The sequence below is a fragment of the Chrysemys picta genome, chromosome 1, assembly GCF_011386835.1.
Source record: "Chrysemys picta bellii isolate R12L10 chromosome 1, ASM1138683v2, whole genome shotgun sequence".
Taxonomy (NCBI): domain Eukaryota; kingdom Metazoa; phylum Chordata; order Testudines; family Emydidae; genus Chrysemys; species Chrysemys picta.
The window spans coordinates 60,112,477-60,136,533 of record NC_088791.1 but is presented as its reverse complement, the minus strand read 5'-3'; positions in this window follow the sequence as shown (position 1 = coordinate 60,136,533).

The following is a 24,057-nucleotide window of genomic DNA, read 5'->3' as shown; positions in this document are numbered from 1 at the left end:
AATCCACTGGCTGGAAGTTGAAGCTAAAACAAATTCAAACTGGAAATAAGCCATACATTTTTAACGGTGAGAGTAATTAGCCATTGGAACAATTTCCCAAGGTTTGTGGTGGATTTTACATCATTGACCATTTTTAAATCAAGATTGGATGAGTTTCTAAAAGAGATGCTCTAGGAATGATTTGGGGGATTTTCTGCGGCCTGTGTTATATAGTAGGTCAGTCTCGATGATCACAGTGGTCCCTCCTGGCCTTGGAATCTATCGAAGGGCATAAAGTATTAAAAGATCACAGGGTTTGAGATGTGCAGCCATCCTGTAACTGTCAAGTACTGCTTAAATACGTTTTATGGCCATATGACTGAAACAATGTGGGACTTCACAGCTCTATGGAGGCATTACCTTTGGAGAACAAGAGTAACCCATTATTATGTATTATTATTGCTGAGTTCACACTTTTTTAAATCTCTGACAGTCTGCTTACCTGTCAGATGAGAGAGCAGAATGTGCTCTGTCTTCCCCACGTGGTAATGCTTTCTATGACATAGGAAAAACATCACTAAGGTTCACATTTCATACTGATAATCAACAGAAGCACTAACTGCAGCTGATCATATTTGGCATTAAAAGTTATGTCTACACTGTGTAAACCCAGGGTTAGTGGGACTTGAGTCAGCTGATCTGTGTTAGGAAATCCTGGGTTTGACCATCTACTTTGTATTTTAACACTAGGTTAAGGACTTCTGACCTGTGCTCAAACCTAGGGCTCTGGTGTCCACACTGCAGTGTGCAAACCCAAGTCAAAGTAACCATATCCCACATTCCCTAACACCCCTTCCTCAAAATGTGACTGCCCTAGGAATGTGGCGAACTGTGGGAAAACTTTACTGCCTGCCCTTCATGTTACCAGGAAGCAGCTCGCTTTGCAAAAGACTTGATCTGTTTGCTCTCCATTACCAACCCAGGAGGCTCTTTGATGGTGTACTTGCAGATCAGTAATCAGAACAGAAAGTTTTAACATTACTCATAGACTTTAAGCAAGTGACCCATGCCCCATGCTGCAGAGGAAAGTGAAAAACCCCCAGGGCCTCTGCCAATCTGCCCTGGAGGAAAATTCCTTCCCAACCCCAAATATGGCGATCAGCTAAACTCTGAGCATGTGGCAAGACTCACCAGCCAGACACCCAGGAAAGAATTCTCTGTAGTAACTCAGATCCCACCCCATCTAACATCCCATCACGAGCCATTGGACATATTTACCACTAATGGTCAAAGATCAATTAATTGCCAAAATTAGGCTATCCCATCATACCTTCCCTCAATAAACTTATCAAGCTTAGTCTTGAAGCCAGATATGTCTTTTGCCTCCACTGCTCCCCTTGGAAGGCTGTTCCAGAACTCCACTGCTCTGATGGTTAGAAACCTTTGTCCAATTTCAAGTCTAAACTTCCTGATGGCCAGTTTATAGCAATTTGTTCTTGTGTCCACATTGGTATTGAGCTTAAATAATTCCTCTCCTTCCCTGGTATTTATCCCTCTGATAAATTTAGAGAGAGCAATCATATCTCCCCTCAGCCTTCTTTTGGTTAGGCTAAACAAGCCAAATTCTTTTGAGTCTCCTTTCATAAGATAGGTTTTCCATTCCTCAGGTCATCCTAGTAGCCCTTCTCTGTACCTGTTCCAGTTTGAATTCATCCTTCTTAAACATGGGAGACCAGAACTGCACACAATATTCCAGATGAGGTCTCACCAGTGCCTTGTGTAACGGTACTAACACCTCCTTATCTCTACTGGAAATACCTCACCTGATGCATCCCAAGACCGCATTAGCTTTTTTCACAGCCATATCACATTGGCGGCTCATAGTCATCCTGTGATCAACCAATACTCTGAGGTCCTTCTCCTCCTCTGTTACTTCCAAGTGACTTCCAGTTTATAACAAAAATTCTTGTTATTAATCCCTAAATGCATAACCTTGCACTTTTTACTATTAAATTTCATCCTATTACTATTATTCCAGTTTACAAGGTCATCCAGATCTTCCTGTAGGATATCCCGGTCCTTCTCTGTATTGGCAATACCTCCCAACTTTATGTCATCCGCAAACTTTATTAGCACATTCCCACTTTTTGTGCCAAGGTCAGTAATAAAAAGATTAAATAAGATTAAAACTGATCCCTGAGGAACTCCACTAGTAACCTCCTTCCAGCCTGACAGTTCACCTTTCAGTATGACCCATTGTAGTCTCTCCTTTAACCAGTTCCTTATCCACCTTTCAGTTTCCATATTGATCCCCATCTTTTCCAATTTAGCTAATAATTCCCCTTGTGGAACTGTATCAAATGCCTTACTGAAATCAAGGTAAATTAGATCCACTGCATTTCCTTTGTATAAAAAAATCTGTTACCTTCTCAAAGAAGGAGATCAGGTTGGTTTGGCACAATCTACCTTTTGTAAAACCATGTTGTATTTTGTCCCCGTTACCATGGACCTTAATATCCTTAACTACTTTCTCCTTCAAAAATTTTTCTAAGACCTTGCATACTACAGATGTCAAACTAACAGGCCTGTAGTTACCTGGATCACTTTTTTTCCTTTTTTAAAAATAGGAACTACGTTAGCAATTCTCCAGTCATATGGTACAACCCCTGAGTTTACAGATTCATTAAAAACTCTTGCTAATGGGCTTGCAATTTCATGTGCCAGTTCCTTTAATATTCTTGAATGAAGATTATCTGGGTCCCCCAATTTAGTCCCATTAAGGTGTTCGAGTTTGGCTTCTACCTCAGATGTGGTAATATCTACCTCCATATCCTCATTCCCATTTGTCATCCTACCATTATCCCTAAGCTCCTCATTAGCCTCATTAAAGACTGAGGCAAAGTATTTGTTTAGATATTGGGCCATGCCTAGATTATCCTTGACCTCCACTCCATCCTCAGTGTTTAGCGGTCCCACTTCTTCTTTCTTTGTTTTTTTCTTATTTATATGGCTATAGAACCTTTTACTATTGGTTTTAATTCCCTTTGCAAGGTCCAACTCTACATGGCTTCTGGCCTTTCTCACTTTATCCCTACATGTTCTGACCTCAATAAGGTAGCTTTCCTTGCTGATCCCTCCCATCTTTCACTCCTTGTAGGCTTTCTGCTTTTTCTTAATCACCTCTCTGATATGCTTGTTCATCCAGGTTGGTATACAACTCCTGCCTATGAGTTTCCCCCCCGTTCCTTGGGATGCAGGCTTCTGATAGTTTTTGCAACCTTGACTTGAAGTAAATCCAGGCCTCCTCCGCCTTTAGATCCACAAGTTCTTCAGTCCAATCCCTAACTAATTTCCTTAATTTTTTAAGTTAGCCCTTTTGAAATTAAAAGCCCTAGTCACAGATCAATTTTTGTTTTTCCTCCCATTTAGTTTGAACTGAATTAGCTCATGATCACTCGAACCAAGGTTGTCCCCTACAACCATTTCTTCTATGAGGTCCTCACTACTCATCAAAACCAAATCTAAAATGGCATCCTCTCTTGTTGGTTCAGCAACTATTTGGTGAAGAAATCCATCAGCTTTCGCATCCAGGAAAATCTGAGCCCTATTATTACTACTAGCACTTGTCCTCCAGTCTATATCTGGGAATTTAAAGTCTCCCAGGATCACACAATTCCCATTGGTACTTACTTCATTAAAAAGGTCTCTATCCATATCCAAATCAGATCCCGGTGGTCTATAGCACATCCCAAGCACTATCCCAGGGGATGCTTTAGTAGCTTTCTTCACCAATGTGATTTTTGCCCAGACAGACTGTCTTATCCATTCCATCACTTCTTATTTCTTTACAGTCTACCTCATCATTGATATACAATGCTACTCCACCACGCTTGCCTTTATTGCTGTCTTTCCTAAACAGCACATACCCTTCAATACCTGTACTCCAGTCATGACTACTATTCCACCATGTTTCTGTTATCCCTATAATATCTGGTTTCACTTCCTGCACCAATAGCTCTAGTTCCTCCATTTTGTTACCTAAGCTCCTCACATTAGTGTACAAACATCTTAATTTTTGCTGTTTGGCTTCTCTCACATTCTTTACCTGATTAAGCACAGACATTCTACCGCCAGTATCTCCCATAAGACTGGTATCTACACTACCCTTCCTCCTTATGTCCATTCTCCTACCCACGGCTGTATCCTTTCTTACTTTGTTTTCTTCCCTCTCAATGTTAAAATCCAGCATGGAGATTACTGGACATCTCCCAACCATCTCCCCCAAATTCCTAGTTTAAAGCTCTCTTAATCAGTTGTGCCAGCCTCCATCCTAGAAGTCTATTTCCCTCCCTACTCAAATGAAGTCCATCCCAAGAGAACGGTCCTCTGTTAACTCACCCTTGCTTCTACTCTGCAATTACTCTAACCTACGGCTGAGACCCAGGGTTCCAGGATCCTGCAGGGCTGGAGGGTCTGAGATCGAGTTAATCCAGGACCCAGGGTCTGACCCTTATTTCTTTGCAGTGTAGCTGCAGCCACACTTGACTTGGGTCCCAGGAGACACCCAAAAGTATCCCACAATTCCATAGGACAACAGGAGGTTCCTTCCTGGGTCTGGGTTTGCAGCAGGCTAGTTGATCTGGCTCAAACCAGGCAGGGCACTGAAGTCTTAAGTTGCCAGGGCAGGAAAGCAGTGGCAGAAGAAGTCTTGGCACATCAGTTGGCAGCCCCAAGGGGGTTTCTGTGATCCAACCCTTCACAACATGAGTAGAGAACAGTTGGATCACCTCGTTTGTGAACATGCTTCTTCCCTAGAAATGAGGAAATTCACTTAAGAAATGCTGTTATTAATATAACTCTCACATGCTTTTGCCCGTCATCTTTTGACCTTTCTTTAGTAATATGACTCATTTAAATAGAAATTATTGAAATAGGTAGCATTATAACATTTCATATTCTGACCTCATACATAATACATAACCTTATACAAGGGTGTAAGTCCAGGATAATGCTCACAAACATGTTTGTTTTTTTAAATAAAATAGTTATATTGTGTTTTGACTTTGATTGCATCATAACTTCAGGCAGATTATGTGATATGTGAAAGTGTTAACAATATGATCAAGTTTCATAGAGAAACCTAGAAAATCTTCTGCACACAAAGTGTTAATTCAAATGCAAAATTATATATACTATTGGAACAAATTCTTATCTCATTTGTACAGACTAACTCCATTAGTTAATGGGATTTATACTGGTAAAGAAAGAAATTGGATCGTAGTGTGGATATTTTCATATCACCTCATCTGCCTGGTGTCAATGCTGGCAGATAAAAATGGTTACTTTTTGTTTTGATTTTTGTCAGTGAGCATAATTATTTGTGTTCATAATTTTTAAATAAGAATTATAATGATAACAACATGTAAATATACAGGCCTCATGGTTAGATAATTTAAATAATGTGGGGTGTTCATGCAGGGCCAGCTCCAAGCACCAGCTGAGCAAGCAGGTGCTTGGGGCGGCCAAGGGGAAGGGGCGGCACGTCAGGCTCTTCGGCGGCGGGTCCCTGTCCCTCTCGGAGGGAAGGACCTGCCGCCGAAGAAGAACGCGGCGCAGTGGAGCTGCCACTGATCGCGGCTTTGTTTTTTTTTTCTTCTCACTGCTTGGGGCGGCAAAAACCCTGGAGCCAGCCCTGTGTTCATGGCTCACTCAACCATGTTTGTGAACTGAAGGGAAAAGAACAAGCTAAATGTCTATTACTTACTAACCGGTGTGCCTGTCTTGGTCAGGTCCATGCTATTTTGTCTTTCAGCTGTTTTTGCACAATAGGTGCCTAAAGGCATTTGAGTACATTTCAAACACATGCATTCTCATACTATGTAACCTTTCAAAAGGTTTTGTCCTATGAAAAGCATTCTTTTACATTTTCAGTAGAAAATGCACTTCATGATGATGCTTTTAAGCTGCTCCAGTGCTCCCAAACATCAGCACGGTGACACTCTGAGAACACCAGGAAGTCCTGGTTCCTGTGATGTGAGTGCTGTCCATGTGATAATGGAGTATTTGTTAGGAAGGACTTAGGAGCTGTGGGGTGACTTGCTATAGATCTTTAATGGCTGGTAAATGCATTACCAAGTTTTTGATCTGAATTATCTGCAGCTACAGTCAATAATACAGGGATGTCTGCAAGTCTAATTGACATGAGAAGATGTATATTTGCTATGGGTTTCTACTTTGCTCAAAGTGTTATTGTTTCTCTTCAAGATGCTTGCTGGCGGGGGAAGTTTTAATCATTCTCCATATTTCTCAATAATATTGAAGCCTTACTCCTCACAGTGCCTCCTGTGAGGAATGTAAATAAACATCAAACAGCTTTTCTCAATCTCTTGCACACAAAAGTTAATAGTTCTGAAGTGAATTCAGCTGTATGACATGCAATTTTACCAGTAATTCTAACTCTATGTTCTAAATTAATTTAGAATATTTGCATTCTGCTGAAGGTTTAATACTAAACACAAAGATTGAATAATTGGTATAAACAATTTGAGCTCCTTTTTCACTGTTTATCCAAATGTTTGCTTGAGGATTACTTTGATAATCAAATTGAATTAAAATCTGTACCAACACTGATAAAAACCCGAGAAAATAACTTACTAATGAACTGATCTCTGTCTTAGCTTTATTTTGTTGCTATTGAGTAGTACAGGTTTTTCCCAGGTTAAGATTTTTTCCCCCTAATTTTCTGGAGAACTATAGCTTGTAACTTATTCTGGTTAAAAGTGTTCAGTTCTAAGATCCAAAAAAACTCAAATTCTGCTAAAAAAAAAATGGATTCGCTTTGGCCTAATACTAATTTTGAGCACCCTGAAGCTCCAACAGACTGTCAAATTAATACAAAAGTCACAGATTTCATTGTTCGGTATTAGTTTTAATATATCTACATTTTACAGTTTCCTGTGTCACATTAAAGCAAAGAAAAAACTAGAAAGGGTATCCACAATATATATTTTGTGAAGGAAAAAGTTAGCACTCATTAGACAGCTAAAAATCACTTGTGATCTGCAAACAATAGTAGATAATGTAATTTACCAGACATTTCTGAAACCTATTGAAAAGTACAAATATCAGGGTGAAAAATCCAGAGCTTTTTAAAATTTGAGGAACTGTATTATGCATTATACATGGGTGAATTATAACTAGAGCTGGGAAAAAATATTTGGACAAATAGTTTATTCACCAAAACATGCAGCTTCGGTCAATGTGAAACTATCTGTGAGTTTGATATTAATCTGCCAACTAATATATGGAGATATACCTATCTCATAGAGCTGGAAGGGACCCTGAAAGGTCATCGAATCCAGCCCCCTGCCTGCATTAGTAGGACCAAGTACTGATTTTTCCCCAGATCCCTACGTGGCCGCCCTCAAGGATTGAACTAGGTTTAGCAGGCCAATGCTCAAACCACAGAACTAAACTAGTTTTGCCCAGAAAAAAATTCTGGCCTGATTCATCAGCCAGGTGGAGGAGGAGCCCACCTTCTAACTCAGTGGCTAAGGTACTCTACTGAGAGACACATGTTTGAATCTCTGGAGCAGGGATTTAAACTCAGCTTGCCCTCAGCCTAGCAGAATACACTAACCACCACGACAGAGGTTACTGTGATGAAGGGCTCTCTCACTCTCTCCTGTTAAAGCTATTACACATTGTATAAATAACTAAATATTCAGATGAACTTGGGTCTCCCACATCCAAAGTCAGTACCTTGACTACCAAGCTATACAGCCATTCTCAGTCTCTCTCTCTCTCTCTGGCCCCCTGATTATTCAAATTTTTTATGCAAAGTGGGACATCTTCAAAAGCAGAGCTGGAGAGAGACCCAACCCAGAATGCGCTAACCTGAAAAAGGCCAATCCCAGTTGAATAGCAAATTAAAATGGATTATACTGAGATTATAACTATAACTACAGTAATTGCAAATATTTTTTTAAAAGGTAAACATACTTTGTAACTAAAGCTGTGTGAATAATGGATTTTTCAGTTCACTGGTAATTCAAAAAGGGAAATTGGGGAAAACATTGTTTCAGGTTCAACTGAAAATAATTTTGTTCAGTGAGTCAAATTAAAAAATAAATAAAAAGCCAAACATTTTTGGTTGAATAAAATGTTTGGCAAAACTGAAACATTTCCTTTTGAATTTGGCTATTTCAAAACATTTTTGATTACTTTTACAACAAATATAAAAGGGATTTTGAAACAAGAAGTCATTTTGAACCAAAACAAATTGCTTTTTTTCAAAAATGTGAATTGTTGAAACAAACGGTTTTCATTTTTTCAGATTATTTTTACCAAAACAATTTGCCAAGACTGACGTGAATTTGCAAAATGTTTTGATGTCACTGAATCTCCATTTTTTGCCAAAAAATGTTTCATGCCTAAAATGTTGCCACAACCTATTTGTAACATTTTTGGTTTATTGTGCCTGAGATGTGTATAATTACTGAGCTTTCTGAAGTAGAAGAGAATGACTGAAATTCACATACCACCTTTCTTCCAAAATCCTATAGTGTTCAAAGCACTTTACAAGCTACACTGAATATATAAGAACCTCTCTTCCTTCACGCACTTCTAAAACGCGACCAGCTCTGAGATGGAAGGTAGCAATGCTCAAACAGTATTGTACAATTTAGCTAAGGACAGAGTGAATAATACATTACTCAGCTGAAAATGAAGGGGGAAATTTACATGGGCATAATGTAACCAATTGCAATTAACTAGAAGGTCATTGAGGTTAATATTGCTACCACTGCAAAAAGGGGAAAAACATTTTTTTAAACTTTAATCTAAGAGACAGCACTTCTAACAGCAGCACAATGCCCTCTAGCAACATAGTGAGACATTTGTTCAGCTTCTGACACAGAGGGAAAAGTGCCACTTAATGAATCATCAGTACTAATTCCTGCAGCATGTAGATTTTCCTTGGGGGTCTAGAATCCAAACTCAACCCCATTTAGTTTATCAGATTTGGCAGGATCATGACCCAAGGTGATATGGCTGTAGGACAAACAAATATATCTCTAACAATTACTGAAGAAAAATAGATTTCTGTGGCAACAGCACTAAAATAAGTTTATAAATATATGACACAGAACCTAAAGATATTTCACAGCATTAAATGAATTATTCATATTACCTGGTTTATTAATATTCTGTCAGAAATATTAAAGAAGCACCTAGTATCATTAGAGCTGGCTGAAGAATTTGATCTCCCCATGATATCAGTACTTACTGATGCTGTCATGGTAGCCTGTGCCTGTGAGAGCAATGCTACTATAACAGCAACCAGGGTCAACCTTCAAGTTATTCCCTTCCCTCCAAATAAAAAGCCTGTGCAGCGGCAGAATTCATACTCATAGCTATGGTACGCATAGGCCTTGCCTACACTACACTGTTTCATTGACAAACAGTGGAGGTGCACACATTGAAATGCTCCTCCTGCTGATGTAACTCCCCTGCTACGCCGACATAATAAAAACACCTCAACGAGCGGCATAGAGCTTTTTGTGACGTAGTTAGATTGACGCAGTGTCAGTGGACACAGCGCATTTGGTTATGTTGCCCTAATTGGCCTCCAGGAGGTATCCCACAATGCCCATCCTGACCACTCTGGTCAGTGGTTTGAACTCCGCTGATCTGAAGGTACACAGGTATGTACTCTTCTCCTATTTAAAGGCCTAGGAATTTTTGAATTGCTTCTTCCTGTTTGCTCAGTGTGCACAGTCCACGCAGCATCTTCCCAGCTGACCATGCCGGCTTTCCGCAGCTGAGTCTCCCCCACATAGTACACTGGAGCTGCTGAATCCATAGGGAGAAGAGGCAGTGCAGTTCCAGCTTCGCTCCAGCTATAGGAACTTTGATACCTATAGCTGATTGCCAGCCCTCCCAGTTTGGCTGGGAGTCTCCTGGAATCAGGCTCAATCTCCCAGAGGCTACTGAAGCCAATCCGGGAGATTTGAGGCTATTAAAAGTCCAGCTCCCTACCTGCCCTGGCTCCGTGCTGCTCCCAGAAGCGTCTGGCATGTCTGGCAACGGCTCCTAGACAAAGGTGCAGCCAAAGGGGCTCTGTCCGTGCCCTGAGCACTGACTCCACAGCTCCCATTGGCTGGGAATGGGAAACCACGGGCAATGGGAGCTGCGGGGGTGGTGCCTGCAGGTGTGGGCAGCGCGCAAAGCTGCCTGGCCGCCCCTAAGCCTAGCAGCTGCTGGCGGACATGCCGCCACTTCTAGGAGCCACCCGAGGTAATCGCCACTCAACTGGAGCCTGCACGCCGAACCCCCTCCCACACCCCAACCCCCTCCCAGAACCTGTACCTGAACCTGGGAAACTAAACAACACATACCTCCTCCTCAGCCACCCCGGAAGCTGCATGGGGCATAATAAATCAAAAACGTCCTCCCAAACCCCTGTAACCGGGGGTCCAGCAGCTGCAGCAGTACCAGGAGAGGCTGAGCCTCCCCTGGCCTATTATACCCGCCACCCATGGACTCAGATTAGATAGCCTGGAAAGGAGACAAGGGCAGGAGCAGATGATAAAGCTACTGGAGGGCCAGACAGAGATGCTGAAGTCCCTCATTACATTACAGTCTGAGCACATCCATGCATGACTCCCACTGCAGCCAATACAGAACTGTTCCATGCTGTGATAAATGAAGTGTGTGTGTGTGGGAGGGGGGAGGGGGCAGCTCCCTTTTATGGACACCCAACCATCCAGTTAGCTGTAAAATCCCTCTTGGTAGCTGTTCTCTGCTTACTTTACCTCGGGGACTTTTAACTCTTTACAGGTAAAGAAAAGGAAGTGGGCACCTGACCAAAAGAGCCAATGGGAAGTTAAAACTTTTTAAAAAGTTCTAACAGGGTGGAAGGATAGCTCAGTGGTCTGAGCATTGGCCTACTAAATCCAGGGTTGTAAGGTCAATCCTTGAGGTGGCCACTTAGGGGTCTGGGGAAAAAATCAGTACTTGGTCCTTCTAGTGAAGGGAGGGGGCTGGACTCGAAGACCTTTCAAGGTCCCTTCCAGTTCTAGGAGATAGGATATCTTTATTAATTAAAAAAGTAATTATTAAAATTGATGGGGGAAAAAACTTTCCCTTTGTCGTTCTCTCTGGGCTGCAGGGACACAGAGCAGTAATACTGTAAGCAGCTTTAAGCCAGGTATGATTATCAATTCATACCTTGAACTAATTATCTGAAGCCTCAGATATGTAAGTAAAATTAGGGAATATCTAGAAAGATGCAGTGAGGGTTATTTCTTATTGGATTGTGGACTCCTCTGTACTAACCCCAGATGCTTTTGTTTGCTTGTAACCTTTAAGTTGAACCCCCAAGAAAGCTATTTTGGGTGCTTGATTTTTGGAATTGCTCTTTTAAAATCTAGCAAAAGCCTAAGTTTCAGATGTATTTTCTTTCTTTTTGTTTTTAATAAAATTTACCTTGTTTAAAGAAACAGGATTGGATTTTTGGTGTCCAAAGAGATTTGTGCATGTTGTTCAATTAGCTGGTGGCAACAGCTAATTTCCTTTGTTGTCTTTCTCAGTTTTTCCCTGGAAGGGGTGGGGTGAAAGGATCCCACAGGGAGGAATTCCCAAGTGCTCCTTCCTGTGCTCAATGGGGCAACGTTTATCAAGCCAAGGTTAAAGAAAAGGTGTAACCTTGGGAGTGTAATACAAGCCTGGAATGGCAAGTATTAATTTTTAAAATCCTTGCGGGCCTCCACCTTCTGCACTCGAAGTGCCAGATTGGGGATTCAGCCTTGACACATGCCCTCCCCAAACTCCCCCACCACATTCCTCATGCGTTCCCAGTACCAGCCGAGGGACTGGTTTCACGACAAAAGCTGGAGTTACACACCGCTGTGAAAGCTCTAACTACAAGACTGTTCCTCATTGCCATGCCCCCGTTTGATCCAAATTTGTGTTTTGTGCTGTTATTAAACTTGAGGCTGATATAAAAGTCCTTATTTGTGTCGTACACGTGTCATTAAGTGCTAACATTAAAACAGTGGCTACAGGTAGGAATATTTGCTCAATACAACTTCAGGAAGCAAGTGTTACAGGGGTAATTCAAGGTGGCAAGTAAACATTGCCTGTCTGAATGCATCACATGACACACTACTGGGAATCGTCAAAATGCTCCTTCAAAGCCTCCCTGATTCAAATAGCCCCCTGCTGTGCCCCTCTAATTGCCCTGGTATCTGGATGCTCAAAATCAACAGCAAACCAATCAGCCTCTTCAGTCTACCCCTGGGGAAACTTCCCCCCTTTGATTCATAAATATTATGCAGAGTACAGCAGGCCGCAATGACTATCGGAATATTTTCCTCATTGAGGTCTAACTGGCTAAAAAGACATCACCAGCAGCCTTTTAATCAGCCAAAGGCACATTCAATGGTCATTCGGCACCTGCTGAGCCTGTTATTGAAGCACTCCTTGCTGCTGTCTAGGTTCCGAGTGGCTTCATCAACGAAGGGAGCAAGGGATAGATGGGGTCTCCAAGGATCACTCTGAACATCCCTCATTGGAATCTTCTGGCCTGGAAAGTCCCTGCTTGCAGCTTTCTATGCAGTCCAGTGTTCCGAAAGATGCGTACATCAGGCACCTTCCCTGACTACCTCCATTCATGTCAGTGAAATGGCCCTGGTGATTCACCAGCACCTGCAAGACCATGGAGAAGTAGCCCTATTCAGTTGATGTACTCCATCACAAGATGGTCTGGGGCCAAAATTGGGATGTGTATTTCATCTATTGCCCCATTGCACTTAGGGAATCCCATTGCCTGAAAGCCATCAATTATTTCCCACACAATGCCAAGATTCACAGTCCTTCATAGAATATCAGGGTTGGAAGGGACCTCAGGAGATCATCTAGTCCAACCCCCTACTCAAAGCAGGGCCAATCCCCAGACAGATTTTTACCCCAGTTCCCAAATGGCCCCCTCAAGGATTGAACTCACAACGCTGGGTTTAGCAGGCCAAATGCTCAAACTACTGAGCTATCCCTTCCCCCATATTAGGAGACAATTAATGGCTCTGTACACTTGCATCACCACAACTCCCACAGTGGACTTTCCAACTCTAAACTGATTTGCAACTGACCAGTAGAAATCTGGAGTTGCCACCTTCCACACAGTGATCGCCACACACTTTTTCACAATGAGGGTAGCTCTCATTCTGGTGTTCTTGCACCCACAGTTCCAGGAAGGTGGATTTGTGCATCCAAAAGTTCTGCAGCCACTGCTCATCATCCCATACATGCATCACAATGGGATCCCACCATTCAATGCTTGTTTCCCAAGCCCAGTACCAATGGGCCACCGTGTGCAGCTGTTCTTTGAATGCCAGCAGCAATCTTGAGTTGTTTGTTTCCATGGCAGACAGCAGGGCAGGCATCACTGATTTACTCTGTTTTGCAGCTCATGAAATACTGCAGGAGCAGCCACATTCACCAGACTCGTCAGCAGTTCAGAATCCATGCTGTCAGGCAGAGCACAGTTTAAAAAGGCTGCACAAAACGAAGTTGGAAGCCCATGGAATGATGGGACGGAAAGAACTGCATCGTGGATGGCAAGCACGCCCCCATGATGTACCATGATCCATTCCGAGAGCTCCCAGCAGCAGAAGGTGACACAGAGTGGCGAGTTGCCTAGAGGGACAGCTTCCCACAATGCAACGCTCTCTCTGTCGATGCAAGAGTAACGACTGCGAACGTGCATCACAGATACAAGAAGCATTGTCTGGATGTGCACAACTGATGTAAATAAAGCAGCTTATGATCATTGCCGTAACTTACGTTGACTTAACTCTGTAGTATAGACATAGCCGTAGTTTAGTGTTTCTCCAGAGTGTACACCTTATGGGTTCTGGATTCTGGCCAGTTTTTTCCATTTATTTTTAAATCATTCAGTGTTCCTTGACTACCCCTGTGCTGATGGAAGGCTGCTGTGTGAGAATGGAGTTGATGTCCCCATTGATTATGCCAATTAGCAGTGTCTCCTCCTCAGCCCTACAGCAGTGTAGGAGCAGAGGTTGTGTTGGGCAAAGAAGAGATTGTCATCGCCTCTTTCAAAGAGGGAAAGCTTCTTTACAGCCTGAAGCATGAAACTCATTGACCAGCAGTATTAGAAGAAAAAAAAAAAGTCACCGCTTAGTGACCTCACAAACTGCTGCCCTGCATCTAAGCTTCCTTATCTAAGGAAGGTAACTAAGATACTAGTCAAATATCTGGATCCCCATCAGTCAGGCTTCAGCACTTATAGCTCTGGTCAATTATTTCTTCCTCTTCATAAACAAAGGCAGTACATCCATATTCCTCCAACAGGACCTCTCTGTGATACTGATATTATTCACCACCAAATATATCTATCTGGCCTCTGAGGATCACCTGGTGTTTGTGGATAGTGCCTCATACTTTGTAGTGCTACTTGAATAAAAGTAGCCTTCTTTTAATCAAATGGCTTGATTTATTTCTGACTATATTCAGATCTGCCTCCAGATCTCACTCACTTCTGTAGCCTCGCAAGGCTCAGCCCTCTGCCCTATATTATTCAGTATCAACATGAAGCTGTTGGAAGAGTGGGTGAGACAACATAAGTGCCAGCAGAACATGGATGTCACCAGGCTCTACATCTCTTTATGTCAATCATAAATGCCTCTATCTCCTGATTTTGTGCATCTGAGCATTTATGATTGTTGTTAAAATGTAGTCTACCAAAAGAGTATGTCAGATTATGGCAATAGAATCATAGAATCATAGAATATCAGAGTTGGAAGGGACCTCAAGAGGTCATCTAGTCCAACCCCCTGCTCAAAGCAGGACCAATTCCCAGCTAAATCATCCCAGCCAGGGCTTTGTCAAGCCGGGCCTTAAAAACCTCCAAGGAAGGAGACTCCACCACCTCCCTAGGTAACGCATTCCAGTGTTTCACCACCCTCCTAGTGAAATAGTTTTTCCTGATATCCAACCTGGACTTCCCGCACCGCAACTTGAGACCATTGCTCCTTGTTCTGTCATCTGCCACCACTGAGAACAGCCGAGCTCCATCCTCTTTGGAACCCCCCTTCAGGTAGTTGAAGGCTGCTATCAAATCCCCCCTCATTCTTCTCTTCTGGAGACTAAACAATCCCAGTTCTCTCAGCCTCTCCTCATAAGTCATATGCTCCAGACCCCTAATCATTTTTGTTGCCCTCCGCTGGACTCTTTCCAATTTTTCCACATCCTTCTTGTAGTGTGGAGCGGCGAACAGCAGAGGCTAACAGCAGGAGTTTGCCTGGGAGCTGTCCAAGAGGAGGTACGCTAAGTGCTGCATTAGGGGGGCTGTGTTGGTGGGCCTTGAGTGGGCCTGACTGGTATATAAGGGCAGTCAGCAGCGAACCAGCTGAGCGGCGAACAGCAGAGGCTAACAGCAGGAGTTTGCCTGGGAGCTGTCCAAGAGGAGGTACGCTAAGTGCTGCATTAGGGGGGCTGTGTTGGTGAGTATCTGAGTGCCTGCTGCTGGGACAGTTGGTCAGTTTGACCGTGTGCTTGATTGCTTGCTTGTTTGTTTGAAAGTGCAATAAATGAACAATATTCCTGAATATTCCTGCTTTATCCTCACTATGGTGATTTCCCCTAGTACTTTTAGAAAAATTGAGACAAATAGTTTGGAAATGTCCTCCAGTCATTTGTCTCGGAAACACCTGTTTATTCCATCAGCTGTAGCTACCAAGATAGATTTTCCCCAAGTTTACCAATATGCTCATATTTGAGAGTTCATATAAAGCCTTTTCTGATACTTTAAAAATGTCCTTTACAATATGAAAAGCCTATTTTAATGCATAAACATTTATAGATCCCTGGAGATGTTGAATTGCAGTTATATTTTCCTAAAGCTTTTCTAACTAAAATGCCCCCACACTACCCCCCGCCTATTATATGCAGTGTAGTTGTAGCCATGTCAGTCCCAGGTTATTAGAGACAAGGTGGATAAGCTGGTCTAATAAAAGATATTACCTCACCCATCTTGTCCCCCCTGCTCAGATAGTTCTTTTCAATTTGCAGGAATTTTGATTACAAATTTTGATTATTAAATGTGGGTTTATTTGTGCCCCGTACCTGGCAAGGACACTGTAGTCTTGCTATCAACTAAAGTAAGAAGCTTTCTCAAGTTGTGATAACTAGTTTAAGGAGCTAAATATTAAAATTCATATTAAAAATAATGAATAATGTGCAGATATTATTTTGTATAAGAGAAGGAAAGAAAAATAATCTTGAAATAATTTAACTATATATTCAAAATAAGATATTCAGGTCAAAAGTACTGAATATTAAGGTAGTGGCCACTTCTTGTATTGTTCATTAAAATAAAATAAGTAACCTCATCCCTTCAGGTTCTTCCAGTGATGCCTGATCCCTTATTCATTAGTTGACTAATAATGAATACAGATTTTTTACTGACAGTTTTCATGTGCCAGGGAAAGACCTTCAAGGATTTGTTAAGAACCACATCCAGAATAATGTTAACTTAGCCACTGTAAAACAAAAATCAAATGGAAATATTTAGAAAAGGGGTTTTCAAAAAAGAACATGATCTTTCATAGATTTCTAGGCTAGAAGGGACCATTCTGATCATCTAGTCTGACCTCCCAAAAAAACAAAGGCTATAGAACTTCCCCAAAATAATTCCCAGAGCATACATTTTAGAAAAACATCCAAACTTGATTTAAAAATAGTCAGTGAAGAAGAATCCACCATGATTCTTGATAAGTTGTTTCAAATTGTTAAGACATACATTTTTAACAGTATGTATTTCCAGTCAATTTGTCTAGCTTCAGCTTCTTGCTGTTGGATTCTATTATACCTTTCTCTGCCAGCCTGAAGAGCCCATTAACAAATATTTGTTTCCCAGGTAAGAACTTATGGACTAATCAAGTCACCCCTTAAACCTTAACCTTCTCTTTGTTAAACTCAATGGACTGCGCTCTTTGAGTCTATCCCTATAAAGCATATTTTCTAATCCTTGAATCATTCCTGTGGCTCTTCTCTGAACCTCTTCGGTTTATCGACATCCTTCTTGAATTGTGGACACAAGAACTGGACACAGCATTCCAGCAGCAGGGCAAATACAGAGGTCAAATAACTTCTCTACTCCTACTCAGGATTCCCGTTTATGCAACCAAGGATTGCATTAGCCCTTTTGGCTACAGTATTGCACTGGGAGCTCATGTACAATGGATTATGCCCCATGACCACCAAATATTTTTCAGAGGAACTGCTCCCCAGTATAAAGTCTTCCATCCTGTAAGTATGTCCATATACTCTTTGTTCTGAGACATACAGTTACCTTGAGCTATAATAAAATGGATATTTAAAAAGCAACAGAGTCCTGTGGCACATTTAAGACTAACGGATGTATTGGAGAATAAGCTTTCGTGGGTGAATGCCCACTTCATCTGACGCATGTGGGTATTCACCCACGAAAGCTTATGCTCCAATACATCTGTTAGTCTATAAGGAGCCACAGGACTCTCTGTTGCTTTTTACAGATCCAGACTAACACGGCTACCCCTCTGATACTAGACAAAATGGATATTGTTTGCTTGCACCCTCCTTACTAAGCAATACAGATTGCTCTGTATCAGTTACCATTCCCCCAATTTTTGTGTCATCTACAAACTTCATCAGTCATTTTATGTTTTCTTCTAAGTCATTAATAGAATGTTAAATAGCTAGGGCCAGCAACAATCCCTGAGGGACTCCACTAGAAACACACCTGTTGAATGATGATTCCCTGTTTACAATTACATTTTGAGACCTATTTCTTTCCCAGCTTTTAATCCAATTAATTGGTGTCATGTTAATTTTATATCTTTGTAGTTTTTTAATCAAAATGTCATTTGTGACAATGTCAAATGTCTTACAGAAGTCTATTACCTCAACACTATTACCTTTATCAAACTTGTAATTTCATTAAAGAATATATCAAGTTAGCTTGACAGAATCAGTTTTCCATAAACTCTTGTTGATTGGCATTAATTACCTTACCCTCCTTTTAATTCTTTATAAATAAAGTACCATATCAGCCACTCCATTATGTTGCCCAGGACCAATTTCAGGCTGACAGGCCTATAACTATCTGGCTCATCCAATTTAACTTTTTCAAATGTTGGCACAACATTAGCTTTCTTCCAGTCTTCTGGAACTTCTCAGATGTTCCAAGTCTTATTGAAAAATCATTAGTGGTCCAGGGAGTTCCTCACCCAGCTCTTTTAAATCTCTTGGATACAAAATATCAAGTCTTGCTTACTCTTTAAGTGAATAAGGAGCACAGTCCCTGTTTTAATTATCTTGTCAGCTGGCAATAATTCCAGTTTTATTCCTTTCTGATTACTACAGAAGGAATACACATCAATGAGCAAATCTCATAAGTAATGCCACTATTCCTGCATGAGATATAAAATTTTAACTGTCAACTCTCTTTTCCATTTTGCATTTGGAATAAGTTAAGATGGGATGGCTCAGGAACCAATCATAGGATACGCAGTCTTTCACCTCTAGGTTATTTGTTCAAATGCAGCACAAGCTCAGGAGTCATTACTACTCATTTATTCACAGCCTGGCAACTGGTGCAGTCATTTATATCTATGCAAAGTGGGGGTAAAATATTGCCAGGCAGAACAGTAGTGTTTTACACTCCCTTCGTGCATACGTAAGTGCCAGGCAGAGGAGAATGAGATTCTATGCATCCACATTGTGACTGGTACATCATTTCTGAAGGAGGTATGTTCTGTTCTTCTCAGAAGGAGCAATGTGCTTATCAGACGCCCGCCTGCCTTTACTAGATACTCACATGCCCCATTTTATCCCTGCTCCCTTTCCTCCGAACTATCCTCACATAGGCCAAGATGCACATCTCCACACCTTACATAGCTAGACTGCCAGTGTACCTAATGAAGAATACGATCATCCCTCAAGAACTGGGAACAAGCTATCCTGCACCCACTTTTTTCTCCTTGTGCTCATGTGCCAGAGGAATATTGAGCCTGGTATATTCAAAGTGCCAAGAATATCTCCAAGTGCCAAAAAAAACATTTCTTTGGGATTTGGATAGAGGATCCTGGAAGAGACCTATATTGCAGAAGATAATGAACTGAGAAGACAAAACTACATTTAAAATGTCTAGAACTAGGAAATTAAAAAATGTCAAGTCTAATTTTCAAAGCCAAGTACTCTTTCAGAATCATTTTTGGTATACTTGTTGTATTTGGAAAAATTAATAAAAATATTGAAATCAGTGGTTCTCAAACTTTTATACTGGTGACCCCTTTCACATAGCAAGCCTCTGAGTGTGACCCCACCTTATAAATTAAAAACACGTTTTTATATATTTAACACCATTATCAATGCTGGAGGCAAAGTGGTGTTTGGGGTGGAGGCTGACAGCTCACAACCCCTCATGTAATAACCTTGTGACCCCTTGCGGGGTCCTGACCTCAGTTTGAGAACCCCTGATATAAATACAAAAATGTAATTTGTGGATTGATTCCAACATTTGGTTTTTAGGCCTTACCAATCATTCAGTCCTGCTCTATCCTATGCATCCCTTTGTCTTCCTTTTACTGATGGTCAAGGGAAAACAATTAGTATGTTTACTCTTTTATCTCTGAGATGAAAGGAAGACAAGTAGGATCATGACTTGGAGGTGGAAAAAATGGAGAGGAAAGAGGAAAACAATCATAGCAACAGCTGCTGGACAATCCATTTGTAAAGCATGAGGGAAGGAAGAAAAAATGTTTACAGCTTTGGAAGAATTGAAACAAAATCAAGCAGATCTCATAAAAGTGTCTTTATTGACAGAGAGGAAATATGATGCAAGCCAATTCTTCTTTTCCCTTCTGCTGCTCACTGAACCTGACAAGTGTCTTATGCCTAATAATTATGTGTCTTCAGTTACAAAAAAGTACTTCTCTGAGGCAAGATTCCCTGAGCCAATTAGACAGATTACTTTCAGAACACACACGATGCAGCATTTCTCATTTGTTGACCTTTGGCCAACTCTACTAATGGGCTTGTCTCTAGATCACCAGTGTATTAGCTCAATTACAACAACTGTAGATAAAAAAATGCTAGGAACTTCATTCAAATTTATAGTTAAGGCAGAATATGTGGGTTGATGCTCCAGCTCCTTCTTGTGTCACTGAGCATAAATACTACAGTCAAAGAAGATAAAGCATAATGAGGTAAAGTGGGAGAGTCAGCTCAGACTTCCAGCTCTAAATATTCTTATTGGTGGCTACTTAAATGTGCTTGTTTGTTGGACACTGAGTGTCCCTTTTAATGGTGCAATGTTTAGTTTTGATGTAGCAAAAGAAGCACAGATATAAAATGTAGGTGTAACAGAAGGTCTGGCCCTTTAAGGGCCAGGGAGAGAAGGAAGCAGCCCACCCTGTTATGGAGGGAAGCCCAGAAGGGAGGTGCTGGGAATTAGCTGACCCAACTGAATAGTACCTCATGACTGGGTCTGATTCCAGGTTGGAGGATATAAATGAGGGCCCCAGCTCTCTGAGGGGGTGGAGGATCAGGAGAGAGCTGAGAGTACATTTGCCTATGGCTGCAGCAGAAGGCTGCAAGAGGGAAGAAGGCCGGTCCCGTGGCCCACCTCTCCTCCCCAGGATGGGGAGGTCCAGACCCTCTTTTTTACAGAGCCCAAGGGGGCCCACATTCTCAACCAAGAACAGGGCTTTTGCTTCTGGTATTGTTCTGCATTTCCTTTTGTTCTGAGGAAAGGGGCTACAGAGAGAAGTAGGGGTGCCTGATTGTCCCAATTTACACGAGTTGGAGAATATGGACATAGTGTGGCACTACCTAGTGGTAGCTGTGGATCCTGAAGCTCTAATAAAGTGGATGGGACAGCAACAGCACCCCAATAGCTGCAGCAGGTCCTGGTGCAGCAGCAGTTACGGCAGCAAGAAACACATCAGGAACAGGAAAACTAGCAGCATTTCATGCTTTGCCTGCTGATTACAGATTGGTGTGGGGGACGGGGAGGAGTCCTCGCTAAGATGGGGACACAAGATGACCATGAGGCCTTCTTAGAAACTGTAGTGGGGGTGGCTGAGGCCCATTAGTGGCCCCAGAAAGTGTAGGTCACTAAATACTGTGCTATCTACTATGCTTTGGGTAGAAGTGTGAAAAAGACGATGGGATGCTTATTGGATTGCCTAACGCTCAGCGAGGAAAGGCATCAATGGTGATTCAGATGGGAACCATTTCCCCCAGACTACTAGCCTACAGCAGTAGGCAGCAGCTGAGACACTTTTGCTTTCATTGGTTGAAACCAGAGACATGTTCTTCAGTGGAAACAGTTAAGCTGGTTAATATGGAGCAATTCTGCTAGATCCTGCCAGTAGGACCCAGAAGTGGGTCTGTTGCCACTGACCAACTTGCTTGGCAGAGACAGTATACCTTGTGGAGAACTTTCTTGAATTAGATTGTGAGTCAATGGAGACTTAGGAACCCAAGTGTAGGGGCACAGAGGTACCCCAGGAGAAAACACAAGACACCAAGGAGCTGGTTGGAGACTTTGGTGATGTTTTTACTACCAAACCCATCAGAACCAGTTTGATCAACCACCACATGCCTCTCTAAGGGCCCTGTTCTTGAGGGAAGCCTGCAGGCGGGTGCTGGGAATCAGCTCTCCCAGGTGATGAAACAGTACTTAATGACTGGGTCTGATTCCTAGTTGAAAGATATAAACGAGGGCCCCAGCTCCATGGGTTGTGCGGAGACCACATTCTCCTGTGGCTGTAGCAGATGGCTGCTTGCAAAACAGCAAGCAGATAGCCCTTGCCAGAGGGTCCCACAGTCTCAGCCAGGAACAAGGCTATTGCATTTGCTATTCTTCCACATTTCCCTGTCTGTGTTAGAGAATAAACAGAGCCCTGTCTTAAAGGGATGTAAATGAAACAGGTGTGGCTGAGTGATTGTCCCAGGTTGGTGATCAGATCCACTAGCTGCAGTAGGTATATTTCTTTTAATGTATAGTGCAAGGGTGAATGAGGTATGGCTTGTTTGGTTACTTGGGTGGTTTTATTTTATTTTTATTTTTTGTTGTATGGTATGTTTTGCTCTTTAGAATAGAGTAAAGTTTTTAAGATCCCTTGGACTAGCATAGAATTTTTGACTTGATCTATAGCCCTTTGTTCTCTGCTTTGGTAACTGAGAGGCAAATGCAGCAGCCATTATTTGCTTATCTGTTGCTGCTCACACATTGCTTCGGATTGCAGAGTCTGTTTTCAGAGACCGGGGGGACACTAAGTTATCCCCCTCTCAGATGGAGTCATGGGATCTGTAGTTTTCCATGCAGGCAGGGACCAGGTGACAGGATAAGATAACACATCAGACCTGCCCACCCCAATACTGGGCTGCAAGCTTAGCCTGGGGTTTGGCTAAAGCATAGTTTCCAAAGCACCCAAAACCAAACCATGGTGATCCTCCAGAGATGCAGAACCAACGTGTCATATGTCTCTCTCCCTTTTCACTGCTTGTGTAACTGGGGAAAGGGAGACAGGGCTGGGATACCCCAGATCCAGCCCAATACTTAGTAGTGGTTTTGGTCCTCTGTAATCATTGTAGCCCAGAGTAAGTTAAAACAGTCCTCAGGCTTCTCTAAACCAGAGCAGGGAGACCTGTCTGCACAGAGCACAGCAGGATCAGGGTTTTATGCCACCTCGCATCCCCTCAACCTGACTTTTATAAAGGGACCACTCAATTCAACAAGAACAATCCCTGTACAGATGGTACAGCAGGCTGGCAACTTGCTACTTCATTCAACTGCATCACAAGAGACGGTGGGATTCAGAGGGCAGGGGAGACAAGAAGTAAGGGAGAGTTGGGGTATGACTCCATCACATAATACTTTGGGTAAACCAGTTAACTCCAATTGTGAGCACTGACCTGTTAGCCACACCCCAGGAACCACTAGAGACTAATCTGCTGCTCTAGATTTAAATCTAGATATCATTAAAAAAATATCTACAACATTTAACAGAAATTAATTTTTCAAGCAAAATTTTTTTTTTAATTGGTTGGAAAAAGTGGGGGAAATGATTTTCCAACAAATAAATAAATGTTGAGAATGTCTCTCCATTTTTGTGGATTTTCTGACCAGCTCTCTAAAACTATGGATGCACATTCATTTGGGGGCAGTGGATTAAAGTCAGGCAAAGAACGACCCACTTCTTTTTCCTCAGCCTTTATTTTCTAGCAGCAATCTGTGATATCAGATTCCTCAGACCTGCTTAGACTAGCACAGGGCAGAACAGAGGCTGATTTTAAACCCTTACTCCCATTGACATTCACTCAGACTATTTGAATGAATAAGTATTAAGCCTTGGATTGGCCACACTTTTTGTGTAGCCATTTACCCCATGGATAAATGAGTGCAACTTGGGTGTAAGCTGCTATAAAATCAGAATAGACGTATTTTACTCACCCTTTCGCATCCATGTAAATGATTACAGAAGATGGAGAGCAGTGATGAATTGAAGCCATTGTGAGTAAGGGCTGCTGAACCAGCCCATAACATAATCCTTGTTTTCCTTGTAGCAGGGGAGTTAGAAGTGGCGTTTGAAACTAATCAATCAGTAGCTCAGGGAACCCTTAATTCCCAGCACTATGACTGAAAACAAACTCTCCATCAGTCTCCCCTGCTCCTGTGCAGAACGCAGGAACAGATCCTCAGTGTAAATCGGGGTAGCTCTATTGAGGTCATCTTTGTCTGAATATTATGTAATTTACACCAAACGTAAAACCAATGGCACTACACTGATTTACACCAGGCGAGGCTTTGGTCCACAATTGCAGATAAAGCATCATTTCGTAAAGTGAGTTTTGCTAATGTCCATTTTTTTTGCCTTTAAGACATGCTTGCACTTTCCCTATTATTCAACCAGTTTCATGATTTAGACACATGCACTGACAAATCTTTCATTTCTCCCCCAAATTATTCATGATAAATGTATAGCTGTTAGCCAGGGCCGGCTCCAGCAT